Source organism: Artemia franciscana, chromosome 15, assembly GCF_032884065.1.
Source record: "Artemia franciscana chromosome 15, ASM3288406v1, whole genome shotgun sequence".
In the NCBI taxonomy this organism is placed as follows: domain Eukaryota; kingdom Metazoa; phylum Arthropoda; class Branchiopoda; order Anostraca; family Artemiidae; genus Artemia; species Artemia franciscana.
In genome coordinates this window covers 41,150,846-41,168,865 of record NC_088877.1, presented here as the reverse complement: position 1 = coordinate 41,168,865, position 18,020 = coordinate 41,150,846, and the positions used below count along the sequence as shown (strand labels likewise).

Here is an 18,020-nt window from a genome sequence, read left to right as displayed (position 1 = left end):
GACAGACAGACAGGACGGACCTAGCAGACAGAGAGACAAGACAGACAGACAAGCAAGACAGACGGACATATGAGACAGACAGACAGACAAGAAATACAGACAGACCAGACAGACAAACTGGCCAGACGGAAAAATAGACAGACTGACAAGACAGACAGACAGAATATAGGGACCAGACAAACCAAAAAGACAGATTGACAGATCAGACAAACAGACAGACAAGATGAACAAAAAGACCTGACAGACAGACAGAAAGACAGACCAGGAAGATAGGCAGACCAGAAGGGCCAGACAGACCAGAAGGACCAGACAGAAAGACAGACCAAACAGACAGACAAGCAAGACAGACAGGCAAGAAAGACAAACAGACTAGACAGACAGAGGGACAGACCAAACAGACAAAGAGACAGACAGACAGACATACAAACCAGAAGGACAGAGGGACTAGACAGACAGACCAGAGAGAAAGACGGATAGACAGACCAGACAGAGAGAATGAACTGAAAGACAGACAGACATACCAGACAGATAGTAAGACCAGACAGACCGACAGGCAAGACAGACAAACACACCAGATAGACAGACAGACAGACAGACCAGACAGACAGACCAGAAAGACAAGCAGACCAGATAGACAGACAAGCCAGGCAGTGGAAAGACAAACTTGACAGACGAGAAAGACCAGATAGACAGACAGACAGACAAGACAGACCACAAGGACACACAGAGACTGACAAACAGATAGGCCGAACAGACCAGACAGACAGACACACAAGAGAGACAGACAGACAGACCAGACAGACGACAAGGACATAGAGACACAGAAACAGACAGACAGATAAGCCGAACAGACCAGACAGACAGATAGACACACAAGACAGATAGACAGAGAGACAGACCAGACAGACAGACAGACAGCCGAGACAGACAGACTGAAAGACAAACTAGACAGACTGACAGGCAATACAGACAGAAAGACAAGACATACAGAGAAACCAGACAGAACAGACAGACTAAACAGACAGACAAGACAGACCGATTGACAGGCTTGACAGACAGAGAGACAGACGAGACAGACAGACAGACCAGACTAGAAAGACCAGAAAGAGAGACCGACCAAAAAAAAACAGACAGACAAGACAGACAGACAGACCAGACATAAATACTACCAGACAGATAGACCTACAAGACTAATAGAAAGACCAGCCAGACCAGAAAGACAGACAAATGGACAAACAGACAGACCGACAGACTGGACAGACAGACCAGACAGTAATAGTAGTAGTAGAACCATTATATTAGAAGTAAACATTTCTTAATAAATAGCACAACACAAGAGAAGCTTGCGAGGCTGCGGTAAATTCAAGGAAAATTAAGAGAGAGTATGGAGAATGAGTAAACAATACATTACTTTGCGTGACCCCAAGACAACAAAAACTCCAAACAAAAATACATAAATATTACAAACTAGCTGTTGGGGTGGCGCTTCGCGCCATCCCAACACCTAGTTGGTGGGGGCGCTTTGACCCCCCCCCCCTCGAGCCCCCCCATGCGCGTAAGTCGTTACGCGCCATTGTAGTTTTGTCTCTGTGTCCAAGCTGTGAAAAAAGATGGATATATATATGTTTTTAACTACGTAAAACTTGTGAATATACAACATTCTTCGCTGTCCCATTGTCTGTCCATATAAATGGACACCGACTCCATTCAGGTTTACCGACTCTTGAACATGCAATTTTTACTTTTTTTTCTTTTATCGGTTTTCTTTTTCTTCTTTATTTTTCAGACGTCTTATGCAAACCCTCAACACAAAAATACATACAACTTATTTTTATATATATATATATATATATAGAAAATATAATCTGGCGTAACAGACATAGTGTAACAGACATAACAGACATACAACTTATTTTTATATATATAGATGAATAACCTAAGGAATATTTATTTTAGTTAATTTGTTTCAAAATTATACCTACCAAGCAACTCCACACGTAAATCAGACTTAAATGGGCCAAAGCTACCTATTTGCTTAATATCTATAATAAGTTTATTCTACAGTTTTGAAGCTCTGTAAATAAGCGAAAAAGAAGACCTACTTGAAACTAATCGAGGAATCTAAGTATTGTCTCGTATCCGAGTAATGTGGTGGTGAACATAAGACTTCTCGCAAAAATATTCCTGTAAAACAATCAGGAACGCTATCACTGTAATACTTATATATAAAAATCAACGTATAAGAATCATGTAATCCAGCTGTAGGCATTATATTTCAATCTCTGTGCACAGACCCAAACGACTCCTGGTTCGCAACTTCACAAAAAAATCGAATAGTATTATCCTGGATCACACGGATTGGACAAACTATCGAAGGGAAAGTATCAAGCCAAATCGAAGAGCAATACAAAATGTAAGGGAGAATTTGGGAAAAGTATAACAATAGTAGAACATTTAGGGGGAAAATAAGTTTTAATTTGCGTATGATACCTAAGTTACGTGACAATATTTTGAAACTGACCTTACTTTATCTTTAAATGATAGGGTTTCATCAACATTGATTCCAAGGTATTTGGTGAATCTTGTTCGTTTAATAATTCCCCGCTCTGAAATCATTTCCGTAAACGAAGGATAAAAATTGGGAGTTCGAGAGAAAATGACAAAATTTGACTTATCTATATTCAGGTCAAGGTGGTTTACAGCAAGCCTATTGCTTACAGTAAGCAATAAGGTGGTTTACCTATCCTGCTTATTGCTGCATTTATCGTTGACTTGAGAAGTTGTTCTGTGGGGGCAACACACACCATCACCAAATAAGGGCGTAGTAACCTGGGTATACTCGGCCTGTTGTCAACAAAGTCGTCAATTATGGGCAGAGCTTTTGCAATATGAGGCAGATCATTATTAAAAATTATATACAGAGTCGGACCCAGTACGGATCCTTGGGAACTCCCAAATTTACAACATTTTTACTAGACAAAAATCCTTGTAAATTGACACACTGCTGTCTATTTTGAAGTTAACTACAAAGCAAACCCAATGTAGCACCTCTTAATCCATAACATTCATATTTTTTTAATAGTCTTCGATGGTCATCAACAGTGTCAAACGCCTTAATTAAGTCCAAAAATACAACAGCTACCCTATGCTTTTTATAAAGAGCATCAGGAGTTCAGTCTGTTCAGGAGTTATTGACCCTGTATAAGCTCAGTCACAACATCATAGTTCTCTCCAACCCTTTGTTGGAAAGGATGGAAAGTTAATGGGATGGAAAGCAAATGGACCAGGAATAAGAGAGGCAAGGTCTTACCGACGTTGAAATTGAGGAAAACATAGATAGCTTCTTTTTTTTAAATAAAAACACCATCGGAACCGAGCTATATGTAATAGTCTCCAAAGCCAAGCCGAAAACTGGCGTTGCGTCACCGAAAATCTAATAGGGCTCCGCAGCCGAAAAGGATTCAGTTCGCCGCCGTCGATACGGTTGGTGGCGGCGCACTGGCGAAATTTAAAGAGCCGGACTATTTTCTGAGATTGTTAAGAGGCCAATATAATTCAAAATCTGCTATCTAACTGTTCCAAAAAAAAAATTGATCCTCTCAAAATGTTTTTCAATCTACTCGACAACTCAATTAATATTCACTCGCTTCAGTCCACTTTGCTACAACGTAATATTTTCGAATTAAAATAAGTTTTGACTAGCTATGATATTCCTTGAATACCTTATTTATAAGTTTTTTACCGTATACAAAGATACAGCTATTCCACAAAGGCCTGGAAGCAAGGTCGAATTATGTTATAAGTAACATCCTAAATAAAGGTCTTGCAAAGGTCTGGCTAGTGTTTTGTGTAAAGTTAGGAAACCTGATCATGTTCTTGATGATGAGGAATATGAACTGATGCGTAACATTTGCTCTCTATTTTCAAATTTTTCCAAAACAGTGGAGGCTATTAAGGTAGAATTTTTTTCCACCCTAAATGTTGTTCCGCTCTATTGACGCCTCTTAAAAGGTCACCTTGATGAGCAACCTAATGATAGTAACTATATTTTACCTCTGAAAGAAAATATGAAAACAGAGAAATATTCAAGATCAATGAAATTGATGAGCGTCAGAATCTTCTTGATGGTTCACTGACAAGAAGGGAGTTCTTTTTCAAAATGGTTAAGCCGCTAGTACTGGCGACTGACATGAGTTACATCTTCACATCTCCTGTGGACCGAGTTTGTCCAATCAACACTCCAGGTTCCTCCACTTCAACTAGGGCAAGCATTTTAGTTCAGTAGAAATTCTTTAGTGCCAAGAGGAGAGGCCCTCGAAAATCCTGAAGAGGAGGCTGTAATCACTAACAAGAAGGGAATTCTTTTTCAAAGTGGTTAAGCCTCTGGTGCTGGCGACTGACATGAGGTTGGTTCTTCATCACATCTCCTGTGAGCCGAGTTTGTCCAATCAATACTCCAGGTTCCTCCACTTCAACTTAGGGCGAGCATTTTAGTGCAGTAGAAATTCTTTTTTACAAAGAGGAGAGGGCCTCGAAAAGCTTGAAGAGGAGGCTATAATCATTAACAAGAAGGGAATTCTTTTTCAAATTGGTTAAGCCGCTAGATCTGGAGACTGACATGAGGTATTTAATCACATCTCCTGTGAACTGAGTTTGTCCAATCAACATTCCAGCTTCCCCCACTTCAACTTAGGGCAAGCATTTTAGTGCAGTAGAAATTCTTGTGTACAAAGAGGAGAGGTCCTCAAAAAGCCTGAAGAGGAGGCTTTAATCACTAACAAGAAGGGAATTCTTTTCATAATGGTTAAGCCTCTTCTGCTGGCGACTGACATGAGGTACTCCATCACATCTTCCGTGAACTGAGTTGGTCCAATCAACACTCCAGGTTCCTCCACTTCAACTTATGTATAGCATTTTAGTCCAGTAGAAAATCATTTTAGTGCAGTAGAAATTCTTTTTTACAAAGAGGAGAGGTCTTCGAAAAGCCTGAAGAGGAGGCTGTAATCATTAACAAGAAGGGAATTCTTTTTCAAAATGGTTAAGCCTCTAGTGCTGGCGATTGACATAAGGTAGTTCATCACTTGTCATGCGAACCGATTTTGTCCAATCAACACCCCAGGTTCCGCCACTTCATTTTATGGTGAGAATTTTAGTTCAGTAGAAATTCTTTGCACAATGAGGAGAGGCCCTTGAAAAGCCTGAAGAGGAGGCTGTGATCAGAAGAAAGGAATTATTTTTCAAAATGTTTAAGCCGGTGACTGAAATGAGGTACTTTATCATATGTCCTGTCAACCAAGTTTGTCCAATCAATACTGCAGGTCCCTCCACTTCAGCTTATTGTGAGTATTTTAGTTGAGTAGAAATTCCTTCGTACGAAGAGGAGAGGGCCCTCGAAAAGCCGGACGAGGAGGCTGTAATCTCCGGAGCTGTCAGTGAATCAGCTAACTAATCAGTTGTGTGAATTTGGCTTGTGGGTTTTCTCAGAAGTGCAGCAACCGTAAATCTCCTCATGATCGTACATGAAAAAACGAGGCTGCTTGGTCAAATGACTTGTCAGAATGACTATGCTGAGCAGGGCTGAAATGATGATGGTAACTACGCATCAAGTACATATACATCCGGTCTTGTTAGCCCAAGCCAGGAAATCAAAAGTTCCTGTCCTGGCTGATGCAATCAATCCAACCATTGCCATCTGGAAAAGATACTTCACTCACTGACCATGAATTACAATTATGGCAAGAAAATTTCTATCACTGCCGGCAACAAGTGCTGCAGTAGAAATGGTTGTCAGGGGGTGCAGAATGATTGTTGGTGCTATGCTCTATGCTCTATACTGGTTTGTTCTATGTTAGCCACACACCGTGTAAACAAGCTTTTTTTTATGATAACTACAAGCTTGTCTAAGCTTTAAAGGGAAGTGATAAGTTTTTTTTTCAAACCAAGTGTTTTTAATTATTAATTCTGGCTCCTTAAACTGCTTGAAAACTAAAAATTTTATAATGTCTAATACTTTTCTATGTAAAATGTTGCTTTTTTTTCTTCTATCACCTGATCACGAACTGTTCTTGAAGAATGACATGCTAAGTTTTTTGAAAATTTGCTATGTAAAAAAAGAATTAAAAAAATCTAATATGAAATCGTATATGCTGAAAAGTAGATCTTTGATCGTGGATTCCCACTTTGAATCTTTGATTCACCATGCTCAAGTACGTCCACAACTGCAGTACATTCATCAACTATATTCTGGTTCTGACTAAAATAATATTGTTTATTTTTTTCCCAATATTAATAGGTCTTGACTATGTTGTGATAATTATTATGATCTTATAACCAAATTACCAATAACAGCCATAAAAACTAAACGTTTTTCTTTAGTTTTCTATCATATCCACCATTGACGTGCTGGCTGAATCATTTAGGCATTTTATTTCAAGGATAGCAGGAGACAGAGAAAGTCTATTTGTCACACTAATCTTACTACACCCTGTACCGCTTACTGCACCTTTGCATAAATTTGAGCAATGTCAATGCATTGCTTTATTTTTCAAATTTTTTTAACACTCAGAGCCCATCTCAAACAACTTTATGTAGTTCTTAGTGGTTCCGGGATATCTGCCCTTTACACACGAAACTTTCTATTTTTCAAGCAACTTTTTATTCTTAATGCTCGAATTTTCATTCGAACTTTTTATTCTTAAATGCTCAAATTTAATGCTCGGTTTTGGTAGTTTGGGGACTTTCAGATAAGCTTCGACGATGAAATTTCGGAGGAGCATCAGGGACCAGACTAATATAGAAATAGTCGTTTTCCCGCTTCGACCTTTTGAGGGGGGGGAATGGTGTTAAATTCGGAAAAATGAGAAAAAACTAGTTATTTTTAACTTACGAACGGGTGATCGATTTTTAAGGAAATTTTATATTTAGAAACTTAATTAGAAGGATATCGTGTCTCAAAGCTCTTATTTTAAATCCCAACCGGACTCGGTGACATTGGGGGAGTTGGAGGGAGAAACCTGAAATCTTGGAAAACGCTTAGTTTTTCTTCTTTTTCTTGTTTTTTCTGGTGTATTGCTGAAGACGGCCCTTGGACATAGGGTTGAAATAACAACTGAATTGCATTCCACTGTATTTGAAAAATTTCTCAATTGTTCCTAAGTTTTGTTTGTTTGATGTGAAAAGGCAGTGTGGTCTTCGTCGCTAGTTAGTTAAAATCAAATGTTAAAACTCTTTTCTTGAAAAAAATGAAAAAGAACAACTGGACATCGAAAATGCACTTTGTCAGGTTTTCTAGTCTTTCATTACTTCTTTATATTTTGTTAGTTTTTCCCTAATTTTTCGTACGGCTCAATCGTGATGCTCATATCATTGTCCAGTTGCTCTGTTTATTCGTCGTCGAGAAACTTCTTGAAAAAAAGGGAAATGTTTGCTTCTATATATTTTCTTTGGAATGTCTAGTGTCTAGGCGCGGCTGTCAAATTGAGAAGAAATTAATTTTGGAGAAGAAGCTTATTATCGTGACTGTTTTGTTTGTTAATAGAGCTGTATTGAAGATGAATATATTTCCTTTTGTCCTCTCTTAATAGATATAATTGGAAATTAACTGAAAATTAACAGATAAATAAGAAAATGGTTTCTTAAATTAACAGATAATTGAAAATTATTTATTTACTGCACACTTACAGCAAATGTAGCTTCAGACCCAACTTGAGCCAATAATTTTACGTCTGGTTGCCTGGAACTTGTTGAGATAAAAGGGGGGACTGAATCACCAGCTCTCCATCTAATTTTCCTCCTTTTGACCTATACCTAATCTAATGGAAGGGATGTGTATTATGTCAATTTCCTGTCAAGCGTGCGGTAAGAATTTGCCAACCTTAAGATTACAGGTATAAAAAAGGTAAAGTTGCTTAGTAAAAATGTGTGTAAGAGAACAACATTTCTTGAAGTCCAGAAATTCTTTTAACACAAAAAATTGGGATTATTTCATCAAAGAGGGGGAAGAGCTTGAAATATTTTCATTATCGTTGAATTTACCTCAACTGCGGATTGGCTTTATTGGGAAATATTGGGTATTATCGATTATGTCTAGAATCTTACGTTTAATAAGGAAACATTTAACAATGTTTCTTTCCTGTTTTTCCACCTATTGTACAAATATCTGGCAACAAATTGGGCACATCTTCGTATGAGTAAGTTTTATACTAAGAGAAGAGTATCCGATAAGCTTTTCTCTTCTTTTTTTAATGAATTGGTAAATTGCTTTATTCTTAGGGTTCCTATCTAAAAATAAAGACCAGTTTGATAGTTTGGGTAAGGCTGTTGTTATTTTAAACACTAGGGTCATTTTGGTCTCTTTTTTAGGGAAAATGTTGCGTCTAAGTAGACACTGGATAATACTAGTTGGGTTTTTTGTGAAGGGTTCCGCCTCTGTATCCGCTTCTTGGCTGCATGCGAGTAAATTTAATTCAAGATCTGAAGTAGGTCTGGGCTGGGTAATAAATAAATAAATAAATTTTATTTAAAAAAATAACAAATTAATAAATACGAAACTCTCCTTTTTGTTGTGATATTTTTTTATTTTTTTTTTTATTAGTGGTTAGTGGAAAGCTTGACATCATAGTCGCTTTATCCACATAAAATAAAATTTTATGAAAAAAAAAAATATTAGTTTTATTAAGGGAAATTTGATATCCTGGTTACATAATTTGGAAGTTGGAATTTGGGAAATTGGGAAATTGGAAGTTCTAGTGTCTTTTTTAAGAGTCAAAAGTGAGTGGAAAGCAGCTAGCCCCCGTCCTCTCTACAATTTTATCTCAAAATGTATCTTATAATAAACATTTATCGTCATTTGTTAAAAATAGTTCAAAGATCACATAACGAAGAATTCGGTGTCGACTTAACCCTCTAGGACCCAGGGGTAGGTGTTGTAAGTTATAGTCTGGGGGTATAAAAGGTTCATATGGAAGGGATCCTCGTATAAACTTCAGAGAGGGCTCATTTGATTCAAAATTTAAAGTTTAGTATTTTTTAAGAGTCAAAAGAGATTAAAGAGCAACTAGCACCCCCCCCCCTAATGCTTTCTCCACCAAACCCATTCAATATAAATTTTAAAATAGTCATTTTGTTAAAAATACTTCAAACATTAGATATAAAAAAACACAGGGTCAACACAAACCTTCAGAGCTCGGGGGCCAGTGTTTTTAAGTCATTTCCTGGGGGAATATAAGGTTTTATGTAACTGTTGGCTGCATAAACGTCAGAGGTGCTCATTTAATTGGAAACAATGGATCTGATCAAAATTTTGAGATTGTCAGTTTGTTTGAAATAGTCTAACGATCACATAACAAAAATTTCAGGGTCACAATAACCCCATAGAGCCCTGGGGAAGGGTTGTAACGTATGTCCTGGGGCGTTTAAACTTTTATGGAAGAAGTGGTTGTATAGACCTCGGAGGGGACTCAAATGATTAGAAATTGAAAATTATAATTCTTTTTAAGAGTCAAAAGTGATCTGATGGCAAGTCCCCCCCCCCTATATTCTTTTTCCCAAATGCTTTCAATAAAATTTTTGATCTAGCTTTTTTTTATACAGACCGAAGATCATGCAACAATTTCCAGGGATAATAGTCCCCAGAACCTCAATGGAGTTTTTCGGAATTTATAGCGCCTTTTTTTAGAGTCAAGAAGGATAAAGGGTGGTCGTAAACGAATGTGATCAAAAGTTTGATGTATCCATTTAGTTGGGAATAGTCCAACGATCAGAAAATAAAGATATTGTGGTCAAAATCCCCCGCCCAAAATCCAGGGGAAGGGTTGTAACTTATGCCCCGGGGTTGTACAAGGTTCTTAAGAAAGAGCCGATCGTATAAACTTCAAAGTAGGCTCAAATGATTAGAAATTGAAAGTTATACTTCCCTTTCTAAGAGTCAAATATGAATCGATGGCAAATAGGCTAACCCACTAACCCTAAGGCAATAAGACTCAAATAATTTTTTGCAGGGACTGTTCATTTGGAAGGTTAGGCCATATAAGCCTTAGAGGGGAATCATTCGATCGGATACCGGAAATTTTAACGCCCTATTTAGAAGTTAAAAGGAATCGGAGAGAAAGTATTCTTCCAGTCTTCCCCCCAAATTTATCTGATAAAGATTACAAAAATAGTTCAAATATCTGTTACCAAAAACTGCAGGGTCAACACAAACCCCGAGGGTCCAGGAGCAGGTGTTGCAAGTTATACCCAGGGGACATATATGGTTCTTATGGAAGGGCTTCAGAAGGGCTCATTTGTTGGGAAACTGAAAATTCTAGTTACATTTTGAAGAGTCACAAGAGATCGGAGGTCAACTACTCCTCCCCACGCCCTCTTTCCCCAATCTCATTTGATTAAAAATTGAGAAAGCCATCTTGTTGAAAATAGTTTAATCATCAGATAACAAAATTCTGGGGTCGACACAACCCCCAGAGCCGAGTGGCAAGTGTTTTTAATTTTTAATTTTTTTTTCCATGCATCATTTTTTTCTTAAATACATTGAATGTATTTCAGATAGACATTTTCACTGAAATAGTCCACAACAAAAACTTGTCGTTAGAAACTAAGATGGATATATCTCCCTTTGGGGAATATGCTTTCCAATTGGGAAAACTAAGGGTTATAACTTTTGTCCCGGAGAATAACAAGATTTTACGAAATAGATGTTAGTATAAACTTTGGAGGGGGCTCATTTGATTGTAAATCGAAATTTTTAGTGATGTGTTTAAGTTAAAAGGAGGGTAACTAGATCCCTACCCCCACAAGGTCCTTTTTTCCAAATGTTCCGATCAAAATTTTGAAATGGACATTTTGTTCAAAACGGTTTGAAGATAAAATAACAAAACTCTGGGGCTGACAGAGCCCCTCAGACCCTGGGGGCAAGTGTTGTAAGTTATGTAGCGGGGGCATATAAGGTTCTTATGTAAGTAGTGGCCGTATAAACTTTAGAGGTGGCTCACTAGATTAGTAATTGAATGTTCTAGTTGCTGTTTTAAGAGTAAAAAGTGGTCGAAGGGAATCTAACCAACCAACCCTCCCCCCTCACACAACCTCTTTTTTCTAGATGTATGTAATCTAAATTTCAAGATATCTTTTTTGCTTGGAGTACTTCAATGATTAAGTAAAAGAATAATCAGGGTTAATATAAAACCCCCTTCCAGAGCCGGAAAGAAGGGTTGTAACTTATGGCCGGGGTTATATAAGGTTTTATGGAGAAGGTAAACTTCCGTGAGGACTCAAATGAACAGCAATCAAAAGTACTAGTTCACTTTTTGATTTTCAAAAGTAATCTGATTGTAACTAGCACTCCTTCCCCCGCACCTATCGTCTTTTAACCAAATGCGTCTGATCGGAATTCTTAATTTTTTTTTTTGTCGAAAATAGACCAAATTTCATGTAAAAAAAATTCAGAGTTTTACACAAACAGCCAGAACCCGGGAGCAAGTGTTACAAATTATGCCCCGAGGCATATTAGGTTTTTTGGGGAAGTTATTGTTGTATATGTTGTATAAACTTCGTCGGGGACTCATTCTATTGGAAATTTAAAGTTCTTGGCACTATATAACAATAATAAATTCTTATAAAAACTATATAAAACTTATAGAAACTTATAAGAACTTCTTATAAAAATTTATAAGAATATAAATTCATGGCAGTGTCAACTAGAGATAGGGTGGCCATTATTAGTATCAGGGCACAAAGCGCATTTCACTGTTTGGGAATCGCAAGCGCTTTCTCTACTGTTTTCGTGGGGTCCAGCACATCTGGAGCATTGCATGCTATTGGTACAATCCTTAGCAAGATGATCAAATGACTGACACTTGAAGCATCGCTTGGGAATGTATCTGATTGGGAGGACTTTGATGTGAGTAATGTGCAGCACCCATATTTGACTGCTGCATTTCGGGAGTCAGCGTCACTAAAGGTAAGTTTGATTGTCTCAGATTGACCATATCGCTTGGCACTGACTAATTTGGAGTTAATAGAGAGAATATCATCATCTGTTGTGGCAAGGGGCACAAACTTAGCGATCGTAAAGAACTTTTCCTCACGAAAAGAAGCGCTTATATCAGGGGAGGACTTGAGCGAGTTGGCGAGAGTAGCTGCAGACTTGGGGTTGTTCATGTGCGCAACCAGGCCGGATTTAGTCTGTTGAATATGATCAATGCCTCAATCACTAGCGTGCCTTTTGACAAACTGCTTCTGCTTGGAACAGGAATCTATTTCTGAGGTAGGTACATTGCTGATGAAAACCCGTTGTAAAGATTTCTTGGGCTGAGGGAGACGAGGCCAATCATTCTGAGACGGAAGGATAGATTTACATTGTTCCATAACACTGTCAATTATGTCCGTGCATTCATTAAATTTCACGCACATAGTTGTAAAAGTGTCTTGTGGAATATTCGGTACTTCAGATAATTTCCAGATGGTGAAGCGCGTCTTAAACTCAGAGAGTGAGCTTAGTAATTTCACAGTATCATATATGTCACTGAATAGGGTTTCCCTCGAAGCTTGACTACGTCTTTCTTTCACATACAGCTGCCCAAAACTATCAGCTATCTCGTTCATTTTTTCGTGGTTTTCACGGATGGCATCTCTCGTAAAAAACTTCACCGCTGTATTTACTGTTCCATCTTTCGTTACGCTGTTTTGATATCGCAGCGCCGTTTCTATAAGGTTCAATACCGGCGCTTAAACATAACTGTAGCCAGCCATGTTTACGTCACTACCGTAACTATTCTGCAATCAGTCCGCTAGCAAGCACAAGTCGTTACCCGTAAGAAAGGTTAATAATAATCCAAGAATGTCTATTTCAAGTGCACGCGCCGAGCGCTGAATGAATACTGAATACCCAAGTTACTGAAATAACCCAGGAACAAGGGAAGCGTAAGCACCCCCTCACCAATTCACCGCAATTTACGGGTAACTGAATACTGGCGGGTACAATACGGCACTTCCGAGGGGGTTCCTTCCCCTCTTCTGCTTGTTCTGAGAAAAAATCAGCACTTAATGAAAGGTTTCTCCGAATGTAGAAGATAAACGACTCAGTGTACTTAATCTGCGGACTTATGGGAAAGAAATACTTGGCAACTATAGACCGGTGGTATATGAAGAGCCACAAAGATGGTGCTATATGAAATAGGCGATGTAGATGGTGAGCTAGTCAATATGAGAAAAAAGATGGCGCTCATAAAATAATCCAGAGAAAAAGACCTATACTAAGAATTCAAAAAGGTATCTCAAATTCTCCTTAGCTATAATATATCCCTAGAGTGTAAAAATCAATATGAAAGTAACCTCACAATAATGCAGAAGCTTTATTCCATTAACAATAAAGAATCAAATTCAGCCACAATCACCCTGGATGTAGCATAGATGGCACTATGCTGCGCCAATCTTAATTAGTAGGGCAAAGGGGATCAAGAATGAAAATGATTGATTCAAAATACTCGCTAAAAAGAGGACTGAGGCTACTGACTGAATTAAGATATACTTTAATCTATTTTCCCTTCTCTCTTCAACCATAATAGGGAAAAAGCTTAAAGAAATTATTTCTATTCTAAGTCACAGACCTAAACAGGATTTGGAAGATACTATAAGAATACAAGAAAAAATAGGTATAACCACTTAGTCATTTAAAGAGAGATTGCTCTATCATTTGGGTATGAGCCCGGTAGCTTGTCTTAGCTTGCTCTTTAAAACCTACACTAGAGAAGGAATCCCCCCCCGAGGCTATGCTTCAGAATGAGGCAAGACGAGGGAGGGAGTTCTTCTGATGGGTCAACATTAATAAAACAACCACATTCTATTCCAATAGTAGACAATATTTAGCTTGCATCAAACCCTCGATGAATTTTCAAACTAATAGAGATGTCGGTTTTGCAAGCGATAATGTGGTCAAACTACCCCCCCCCCAAACCAAAAGGAACAAACTCATTAGTTTCATAATTTTTGGAGGATAATTGAGGGCAGCTGAACCTAGCCTTTTCCAGAATCAAAGGCAGTACCCCAAAGGGGGCATATTTCGAGGTAATATCAAGAACTGGTGCTTTAATCGTGTAAAAGGGTGTTAATACGCAAAATCCCCTAAACGTGACTTTTAGGCCAATTTTTATCGATTTTAGGGGTCTTAAACAAATGATCTTAAACAAAAAAATATTCTTTTATTATAGCTATATTTAATGATATATAAAGTTATCCGTAGTATTTTTTCCTAGTCCTAACACTTAGTGCCAGAAACAAAAATACTACAAATAAGCTTATAACTCTATTAAATTTCAAACCCTCCTAAGAGGGTTGTATTAAATGAGATAATGATTTTATTTATCCTGGAACACCGAATCCTCCAGGATAAATAAAAATCAATATCTCTAGGTTATTCAAGAAACCCTCTTAGGAGGGTTAGAACGAAATTTAATATTACATAAATGATATAAATAACGCACATTCACCGCTCTTTTATTATCCTAATGAAAGAGCGGTGAATGTACTATACAGAACGTTACATAAATGAACATTAAATATATGAATGTGCATACGCAGGCTTGGCTCTTTGACAAGGTTCTCCCCAGACATGTAGGATAGACCTATATGTCTGGGGGAGGCTTGTTCCTGAGGCGGCCTGCGTATTTAATGTTGCAGGTCACTTAGTTTATATGTATATTTATAGTACAATTAGTTATAGCGTTGCATTTCACCATTCGGTGACGTTTCGATTCGTCAGTAGCTACACTCGATTCCTACTCGAGGTTGAAAAAACAACATATTATTTACATGGGCATTTTAGGTACCTAGGGGCGGGTAAGTTCCCTATTTAATCTTTTTATTTTTGTTCATCACTTCTCTAATCACATATTCAACATAGCAAGTATTCAAATAATTTGTAATTAACATTTGTGTATGCATTCGCTTGATAAAAATTTAATTCCACTTACCGTCTTATTGACGGGCTCCTGTAATTGGTGTGTCGGGAGAAGCAATTATTGTATGATAGGAAATGAACTGATCAGACAAGTAGTCACTATTAATATTATAAAACCTTTCTACTACTATTTATTTACTTGCATGACGAATAATCATATACACATGTCGCTGGTTTATAGTATTTTTCATATCTAAATATAAATATCGAACGGATGTTATACTCTTTATGGTGGCCAGAGAATGGGTTTCGGTCGCTTGCAGAGCTAGCTGCTTTTATTAACCTCCCAAATCTGTCTTCTTCATGTTCATGTCCACAGATTCTATTGTTACGGTCTTCTGACCTAGTAAGTACATTTGGGAACACCGTCTTGTTCAATAAGCTTTATTCACATTTAACAACACGGCTAACCCATATTCACGGCTAATCACTAATAGATTTAGCAGTGAAAGTTTGATTCTATTTACTATTTTTTACGAGCCACATGCAAGACAACATTTTAGACAAGGGGTGCAGTGGCCAATATTATTGTCTATTTCCTAGGTATAGCGAATGAAAAGATGGGGGACCACCTTGTGCCAGCATCCTCGGTCATACAAGGTCTATTTTAGGTGAACTCCTCTATTTTAGGTGAACAGAGGATCTTTGGCACAAATATATTTCATATCAGTAAGGGTGAAATCTGTATTTATCTCCTGTTTTCTTTGATTAAAGCACTTTTTAGATGGTCAAACAACCAGGATTAGATACCCTACTAGTCCTCTCTTAATTAACCAGGGTAGTATTATTCAAACCTAAGGAATTTAGTGATTTCTAAACTTACTAGAGGAACCTGCCCCGTAGACGACAATCCACGAGACAATCAACCGGTTCTTGTGAAACAGCTTAAATACCGTCTTTCAGGGGATTAAACAAATACCTCCTCCTAATTGCTTAGGCTAACAAATCAGATCAAGGTGTAGCTTATAATAGGGAGAGGGTGTGTTACAATAAGAACTTACAGGGAATCTTTAAGTTGCCATTGAGAAGAAGGTGGATTTAGAAGTAAGGCTTAATTAACTGAAGAAGGCTCTGAGAAATGCATACATCGCCCGCTGCTCTCTTGTCTGAAGAGATAAGTCGTAACAAAGTAGGCACACCGGGAGGTGTGTCTTGAAAGAAGGAGGGAGTTTGAAGAAATATTTTGCTTACACTAAAAATATACTCTTTAGAGTGCTTCCTAAATCTCTACTCATAAATCTATTTAAAACAATATCGCATAAGTAGAAGAATTGAACTTGCTCAAGGTCTAAGCACTGAAAAGGAAAATCCGTTATTCTTAAAAAGTTATTCTTTGTACCTTTTGTATCAGGGTTTATTAAATTTCGACCTCTATCAGCGAATCCCGAAATAAGGTGATCTATGTCAATTAAAGGTGACTGTTTCACAATTTTCCTTAAGATTAAAATTGGTGTAAAAAATATTTCGTACCTTCATATCTGGTTGACAGAATACTCCTTTCGGGTACTCCACACTGACGATTTTCTAGGGGACGAGCTTTAGAAAAAAATATATTATAATATCAAGGAGATAATGTGAAGGCTTAAAAGTTGCCTGGTTGTAACGAACATCGTCATTAAAATGATAATTGAACAATAATATATCAAACTAGCCTGCACTAATTATAGAAATTGAGCAACTATGATGATAGAATCAGTAGAATCACAAATATATTTGATATAATTCATTTTAAAAATCCGAAAGGAATTTGGCAAAACTCATCTCCGCTTGTTTAACAAAGACATCGCCTCCCAATTTTAGGAGGTTGGGCCTGCCCACTGATGAATTGAAGGGCCATAGTATACTGACCATGCGAAGGTAGCATAGCCATTAGCCTTTTGATTTGAGGCTGGAAGGAATGGCTTGACGAGAGATGGCCTTTCTCTTCGATTAGATTGAAGTTAATTTTTAAGTGAAAAAGCTTAAGTATACATGGTGGGTGATAAGACCCTATAGATCTTTGCATTTAATCCTTCTGTCCTACGGTAAGTAACTAGACACAAGAAAATAAGTTTTGGTTGGGGCGACGGTGAGAGAAGAATAATCACTCATAGTACAAATACATGGATAAATGACCATTGATCCTTAGATGAATAAAGACCAAGTTACCTTAAAGATAACAGTGTAAATCATTTCGAGAGTTCAAATCGACAAAAGAGTTTGCGACCTCGATATTGGTTCAGGGACCCTACTCGGCGTAGCAGCTTAGAAAGGTACTATTAAACCCCTACGCGATCTGAGTTCAGACCAGCGTAAGCCAGGTTAGTTTCTACCCCCAGGGCAAATTCACTCATGATAGTACGAAAAGACCTCTTGAGATTTTATGTCAACTTGGCAGATAAAGGTGTTAGATTTAGGATATATTTATAAGGAGTCCGTAGTTGATAGAACGAAAGAATTTTTTTATACATTCAATTACGTAAGGGTCCAAACAAAGTCGGTTTCTTAGGGACCTTACAGCCTTTCTCTGACGGTATCAAACTATTTTGTAAGGAAGTTTCACTTCACCTTGTTTCCAACTTCATACCCTATCTCGTTGCCCCTGTGTTTAGCCTATTCCTCTCTTTCTTCCTGTGGACCTTAGTCCCATTCATGTCTTACGGTGTGAAATTCAATTTATCATTCCTCCTAGTCATTTCCGCAATGAGAGTGTGAGTATACAGAATCATAGTGGAAGGCTGATCTTCTAACTCTAAGTATTCCTGGCTAGGAAGAATTCTTGCGGGGGCGCTGACTCTTTCTTATGAAGTAGCTCTAATTATCATTATTCTCTCTCCTTTAATGTTAGTCAAAAATCTCGATCTAGTGGGATACGTAGTTAAGTCCTCGTGTTTAGGATGACCCCTATATTTATTTTTCCCTCTAGGATTGTGCTGGTTCATTACAATTCTGGCAGAGACCAGCCACACCCTATTCTATTTAGCTGAGGGGGAGTCTGAATTAGTGTCGTGGTTTAACACAGAGTACCTAGGGGTCGGCTTTGCTTTAACTATATTATCTGAATATGCTAGCATTCTTTTCATATCTCTTC

The 18,020-nt window shown here is 37.8% G+C and overlaps 1 protein-coding gene across 3 annotated transcripts in view; it reads right to left on the bottom strand.

Moving 5' to 3' along the window:
- The window catches only part of LOC136036490 (zinc finger protein 182-like), a 187,099-nt gene that overhangs the window by 69,886 nt on the left and 99,193 nt on the right, over positions 1 to 18,020 (bottom strand). The window lies entirely within an intron of this gene.